The sequence below is a fragment of the Patella vulgata genome, chromosome 5 (genome assembly GCF_932274485.2).
Source record: "Patella vulgata chromosome 5, xgPatVulg1.2, whole genome shotgun sequence".
NCBI classification, from domain to species: Eukaryota; Metazoa; Mollusca; class Gastropoda; family Patellidae; genus Patella; species Patella vulgata.
This window is the reverse complement of record NC_065883.2, coordinates 55,747,074-55,754,787: the sequence shown is the minus strand read 5'-3', so window position 1 is coordinate 55,754,787 and position 7,714 is coordinate 55,747,074. Positions and strand designations below refer to the sequence as shown.

At 34.4% G+C, this 7,714-nt stretch overlaps 1 non-coding gene across 1 annotated transcript; it reads right to left on the bottom strand.

Moving 5' to 3' along the window:
* Positions 1-261: 261 nt before the first annotated feature.
* LOC126822068 (uncharacterized) lies at positions 262-7,348 on the bottom strand. The gene is made up of 4 exons (XR_008788323.1): positions 7,163-7,348; positions 2,187-2,292; positions 1,345-1,424; positions 262-476 (listed from the first exon to the last, which is right to left on the bottom strand). It is a non-coding gene; the product is annotated as an uncharacterized LOC126822068 (transcript).
* Positions 7,349-7,714: the final 366 nt, after the last annotated feature.

The window sequence follows — 7,714 nt, the reverse complement described above, 5'->3', positions numbered from 1 at the left end:
TATTTTGTATTAAGGATTTTAACTCTGACAACGTATAGTCGTTCGGATGGGAGAAAAACCGAGGTCCGGCGTATACACTGGCGTACAAATAAAAGAACCCTTGGCAGTTGGAATTCGATATACGACTAGGGGGTATGGCCCTGGGCAAAGTTCCCCTAAATTCACACTGTATGGCCTATGCCCGTCTTCATTAACCTAGTCGGAACAGAGCGTTAAACCCCATTTCATTTCACAGGAAGAAAGAAGACGCAACATGACTGATCAGATTTTATAACATAGATTTTATTGTGTACACTGAAGGGAAGATAACTCGCCAATGTTTATTATCTTTGATCCTTTTATCAAACCATTTTCATCAGAACAGAAACAGACAGAACCCAGACATTTATAGGGTGAATAATTACCATTATCTTGACAATTAAACATTTTTCCTAATAATCCTGTTTTACTATAGTTATTTTCATCTCTAGCACAACCTGTAAATATAATAATATTTAATAGATTACTTTCCTAATATCATTTCTGGTACAGACTGTTATAATAATTTTATTATATTAAAGATGCATTATGTAAGATTTAGATAAAGAGCTTACATAGATAAAGGGTCAAATTACTTCATTCTGAGTGAAGTTATGGCTGGTTGGAGAATAGCGGAGTTTCGATTGTCATTGCTTCCGTTGTCACGATAGTAAACAAAGTCTCGATTATCCATTTTTAATTAAATTATTAATTGACGATCTTTGTTTCAAAACATTGAAAATCGCGAACATCCGATGTTCTAGAGAGTTTATTAGGGTCTTGTCATGTTCATAAATGTCAAATTAATCATTCATATAACATTTTTGGCAAAAAAAAAACGATCTGTATAGCTCTTACATAATGCATCTATAAGCCAATACAAAAATTTATTTAATATCACACCAAATTTATAATACAAATCCTACCAAAAACTTGTATTTAAATTTCAAATAAACGAACAGATAATTCAGAAATTTACAAATTAAATATTGTGAATTTTGATATAAATCAATAAATAATATACCAAGTTTTAAAAATGGCACCAAGAAAGTGGGTTTGTTTACAAGTTTTATGAAAAGAAAGTCAAAATATACACGAAAGGACAGTTTTGAAATTCGTAAGGGTTCTTCGTAGTGACAAATACGACCTAGTTTTTTTAAATATACTATTAAGAACTGTGTCCTGTATTAACAGGCTATATTTACCGTGTATGTACCATTATACATGTACACGTAATGCTTTTAATGGCAATAAACATTGATTATGACCAGAAAACTGATGATTAACATCTAAAACTATTAGAATGAAAAGTTTGAATCAACTTACGACAGTCCATGGAAGCAGTTTGGCCAATAGTTTGGCTGTAACCTGGTAACTGAGTTCCTTCATCATCAACACAGTAACATCTGTTAATATATCAGAACAGGATATTACTAGGGTTAAGAGTACGGGTTATTTTACTGGGGTGAAGAGTGCAAGATATTACTAGAGTGAAGAGTACAGGATATTACTAGAGTGAAGAGTACGGGATATTACTAGGGTTAAACATGCATTATGCAAGAGCTAAATCTGCCTATTGCAGATCTTTCTATAGGCTTGAAATGTTATATAAATTATTAATTAGACATTTGTTAACACAACGAGACCCTACATAGACTTAGCCTGTTTCCCCAATCCTATTCAGACAACCTGAATAAAAATATTGTTTAAAAAAAAAAAACAAGACCCTAATCAACTCTCGATGGCATCGGATACATGAGATTTTAACTAGATTAGAACGGTTTGTCATTTAAAAATTTAATTTAAAAATGGAAAAGCGAGGCTAAGTCTCGAATATACAAGTGCCCGGGTACCACTATGCACACATCTTGTCAAAACTACAAACGGTAATAACGTGGCTCAAATTGAAGTAATTTGAATGAAATTTGAATGAAATTTTCATTTTACATTGTCTATTTTGAATTATTACAGCAAGAATGGTCAGCTCGTTATCTAAATCTTACATAATGTATCTTTAAGGAAAAGGGATATTACTAGAGTTATGAATGGTTTGATAGTTGCGAACAAAATGTATTAGCTATGTGAACTCATCAAAAAAAACCAAGAACTTCTAAAGCAAGAATAATATTATATAAATATTGGACAGGCAAACAATGAAATAAACGTACACTGATCCTTTACACTGAACAGGGGCAAATGATCCATCTGGATTACATTTAAATTCTTGAGATCCAAGTAAGCCATTATTATTCTTCTCTACACATTTACCTACATCTGTAAATATATATAGTGGTCATTTATTTTTAGTATGCAGGGAGACAGCAGATTATTTCTGTAATGTTAATATATCTGATAACAACTGTAACTATTAAATAGAGCAAATTTAAAATTATAGTAAAAGGTGAACTCCTAAATTACCTGCTTATCATTTAGTGTTATCTGAGTTAATTCCACAACTTTACGCATATTCATCTTAATGTACCCATCAAAAAGACTAATCCGCAAGAATCACCCTTTTCTACTAATTCGACAATTCACAGCAGGACATGGTACACGTAATGATTGAATAATAAAATAAAGTACTGTATACAAGGTATACTTACTCTTTCTAAACTGTTTCAATGGCATTTAGTAATTGTATTCCATAGAATTGTGACCTGTATTACTCTTTCTAAAATATTTTATATTTGGTAGACTATATTATATAGAATCTAGTCAAGTGAACACAAATACATGTATACACCGATGGGCACTTGTAAACGGAACAAGCATCCCAAGTTTCTAGTCGGTAGTTTACTAGATTGGCGGAGCCTTGAGCTTTTTTCGAAAAACGTCACCACCCAAGAAGAAAAACAAGAAGATGAGTAGCACTTCTTGGGATATAGTTCCAGTTCCAGAAACCCCAGCGTATTGTCAAATCACTATTTTAAAACTGAAAATCAGTTTTCTATAAATAATCACTTATTCACAATCTTACTTAAATTGGCACAAGCACGGGTGGATCCAGAGACCATGGATAGGGGCGCACTGTTAGAAAAAATCTGGTAAATTTTCTGTAAATGAATATTTAGCTGTATTGTTACAGAGTTTCAGTAAATGGAAAATAACTATGAGTTTGGTTTTTAACTCCGGACTGTAAATTCACCACAAAACAGTAAATGGATGATTACAGCAAGTTTGCCTTTTAACTTCGAAATGTAAATTTATCTAAAAGCAGTAAATGAAAAATTACAGACAAACGTTAATAAACACAATGACGGTAACTTCCGTTTATCGTTTTTGTTTAGTTAAACAACAATTTCACAATTATCATATTATTTTAAAGTGAAAGATAAATAAAATCTGAACTGAATAAGAGGCATTTAACACTCCGCTAAAACATTATACTAATCCCGTTTGGTAGACGAGAGCAAATTGTCAGCCAAAAGGTAACACAGGTTGAAACCGTTGCTGGTCAGTGATTGCGGCGGTTCCTGGCTTTTAGATGTAAGCTTGCGGTACTGTCTACTTGCAGGCATTGAAACTCTGCTTTAGAGAAAGTCCAGCTAATGGAAATTAGATATACATGACATGCAATATAACAAATTTCACAAAATGTGATTGTCCATCTTATCTATCTATCTATCTATCTATCTATCTATCTTTACTAATATTTGTGACTGTCGTTTTTCTGTCTGTCTGTTTGTCTGTCTGTTCGGGGTTGGCGGCTACACTAGGTCTGCCCGGAGTCTGAAATTTGGGGTATAGGGGTAGCTCGGACCGGGGAGTAACATAGGCCAGGTGGCGTTAGAATACCACTTCCGGTTTCGGGTTATGACCCCCGGGCTGTTCGGGGTTGGCGGCTACACTAGGTCTGCCCCGAGTCTGAAATTTGGGGTATAGGGGTAGCTCGGACCGGGGAGTAACATAGGCCAGGTGGCGTTAGTCTACCACTTCCGATTTCGGGGTTATGACCCCCGAGCGAAGCCGGGCATTCTGCTAGTGGTTAATAAACTGGAATGAATACTATCAGAAAATTATTATTAGGAATGGTTCGTTGCTATTGAATACTAAAATAAAATAAGAGACAGTACATTTACCGATTACGCTAACTACCAATAAGTAAATTTACAAGATAATATGAATAAACGTAAATCTGTAAAATTACCTTCTGGCTTTGCTATTTTCACATCAATATTGAAATATTACATATATATGTAAGCATGTATTTTTACAGGATTTTAATGTGCCCTTGATTTCATCAAATTTTATTGTAACTTGGTAAATATACATCATTTTGGTAAATATTCCGAACATTTTAAGGTAAAAACAAATACTTTAACTGCTGTAATTTTACTTATATTTCTAACCTAAATGTAAATTTACAAAATACACCAAACTTGGTAAATGTACTATATTGTGGAAAATATACCGACAATTACGGTACAAAAATACTTGTACTACTGTAATTTTACATAAATTTCTAACAGTGCGGAGGCCCCGGAGAAAACCCACGAGGTTGGACAGGCGACCCTACTCCTATAGTCACGTACCATCCAACCCCCCTTCAGCTTTTGGTCAAATGCGTGGGAAAGACTCGCATCTTTAGTACACTCATACCCAAAAACATTTATTTTGTTAACAAGATCAGAGTATAGTGACTGTAACATTCACGAAGATTGAGTAAGGATATAATATACAGTTCGGTAGAATGCAGGAAATATAGGTCATAAGTTTTGACGATGTTAGTAATAGTTATTTTTTTATCTAAAAGAAAAGCCTGTGAATTGTGCAGTTGTCTTTATTTACAAAAGTTTCTATCAACACGAAAAATAAATTGAAACGGTACTACTAATCACCTAATACTATATACAGGAGCGTTTTGTTTTTGTATTTTTCAATAGCACCAAAAGTATTGCAAAAAGTGCTCCTTGCACATTATTAATTTGAGTTCATTTTGTGGACACGTATATGTCATTAGACTGATCAATTAAGCAAGGGCTGATTAAGTCTGAATACTTATACAGTGATTATTCAAGAAATGGAACTCTGGACATTTACCCGAGTTTGCTAGATTTTCTTTTACAGATGTTATTTAAACGAGAAGTAATAAGAAATCGTACAAGTAAGATGGGGAAAGTTCAATGGTAACACCCGCTGCTTGTTTTCGCGTTATTTTACGAGAGGCCACAATTTTAAATGAATCGGATTCGGTCATGGGATTTATGTTTTTGAAGCAGCTGTTCGTCATTTCTGAGAGAGGTTTTGGTCGCTTGTAAAGTATATACTATTCTACTATTCCTAGCATCGAATTTCCAAAACGATTATCAGTCCAAAAATTGTTCAATTCCGTTCAATATTTACAAACCTTAAGAACGGAAAATTTCTTAACATTCGGCACCCTTTAAAAGAGAGGGAGAAATGGGGTTTAACTCGACGCAAACTAGGTCATTTCGGGACTAAAATATGGTAGGGTTAGGGGTCTTTTGCAGTGGGAGAAAACCGGAGGGCCCGGAGGAAACCCACAAGGTTGGACAGTCGATCCTACTTTGGGCCTGCTTGATTTGTCTGCCGATTGGTGAACCGGTTTCTACTACGGCGTACGCCGGTCAGGTTACCGTATCGAAGCAAATCAAGTGACCCGGCTGATAAACAATATGGCGTCGGGTAATGTTATTATATTAAACCGGTTACATGACATGTTTTAATCAAAAACAGTATTCTTGAAAGTATGACTTGAAAGTGCCCGCAAAATAAGCAGAAAATTATTATTAGTATTACTGAGAAAAAATAAATGATATATGAACTTCTGGATTTACGAAGCTCAAATTCAACTTCAAAACATTTGGTTTAATTTTAACGCTTTAAAATTAGTGTTTTATGGCATTCGCAAATAACGTGGATTTTATCTCGTTGACATGTTTACCATCTTGCGCCGGTGTTCGCCGCTGCCGCCAAAGCCGGGCATTCGGCGTACGCCGCAGCCGAACTTTTGTCGACTTCCGGTGAAATCAAGTGACCTCGCGCAAAAACTGCCGAACTGTGGTCAGCCGGTATGCGCCGGTATTTACAAATCAAGCAGGGCCATTGTCACGTACAACCGGGGATTCAAAACCATCCCAGTTGACTCAATGACAGATCTTACGATGCAACGCGGACGCGCTAACCATTCGGCCACCCCCCCCCCCCCGCCAGTTAATCACAAGAGTAATTTGATTTCTCGAAATGTGTTTTTATTTTTTTATCGACATCGCTTTTAGATCCGTTGTATTAAAATTTTATAAAATATATAACTTGAATGGTTTTCGTAGTCTTAAATCCCAATCAGTAGATTAATATTAAGCTTCATCTAAAGATACATTATGGGAGATTAGATAAAGATACATTATGGGAGATTAGATAAAGAGCTGGCAGTTCTCAGTTAACAACTAGATAACGTAAAGGGAATTTGCTGAAAATTTCAGTGAAATTGATCTACTCAGAATTTAGCTATTGTATTTTCGGCCTAGCCTCGATCATCATTACTAAAGTCGGTACGATAAAAAAATAAATGTCTCGATTATCCATTTCATGATTAAATCACGAATGAAAGTTGAGCAGCAAATCGGATCTTAATCCAGTAAATATCGCAGGCTAGCGATAACATCGAGAGTTGATTATGGTCTGGATAAGTTAATTAATGTCTAATTAATAATTTAGATAACATTTCAGGCCTAAAGAAAGACCTGCAATATGCAGATTTAGCTCTTGCATAATGTGTACATGGCTAAACACGACTGTTTGTACTTACGCATATCTTTTTAAAAACATTAGATGTGATAATATATAGAATTAACCATGTATGTAGAAACGATTAATAGTCATAATATATCATATGACATAGCATAAAATTTGAGTATAGCTAAGTGTAAATTATATTTTGGTATATATTACAGAAAAACTATATACATCATATCATTGTACGACATTTAGACAGGTTCCCTATCGTTTCACGATAAAAAACCAAGTCAGCGTCAGTAATACGTATTGGGTAAAATCTTTTGATGGGCCTCTTTTTTATCCGATTTAATCCATGATATCTTTCTTTTGTTTTGTCTAAATGTTGAATTTAAAAAGCTATGACCGACCAGCGGCTTTAACTGTATATGTATGTATAAGATCTTACTTGAATCTTCTTGTGGTCGTACACAAGCTGCACAGCACCCACAGTAACCAGCACCAGGTACTATTTTACCTCCTGTACATACCGGGTCATCAGGAACACACATTAAAGCTAAACAAATATTTTTAGGGCATTTTGTTTGAAGTAACGGATTACTTGTGCATATGGTGACAATAGTCGTTAATAAGACGAATTTCAACATGGCCATTATATCTAAACTATTTGAAGATACAGTTTTTACTGGCAGATTATTCTTTATATAAGTCATTTTCTATTTGTATACCAAAAAAATATAAGTCATTTTCTATTTGTATACCAAAAAAAAAATATTATCAGATAAGATCTGGTAAAAACAAAGAAAGTAACCATCTGTGAAATTAGCTCTACTATGTTGATATCACGATTTGAATTATTTACAAACGCAATTCAATATTTTTGAAACGATTCGCCCTATATGGAAATGTATGAAACAACAGGTCATGAGAATTCCTTTTGTTGATTTCACAGAACCTTTGGGATAGTAAAACGCATACAGAACTTAACAAGTTCATTATT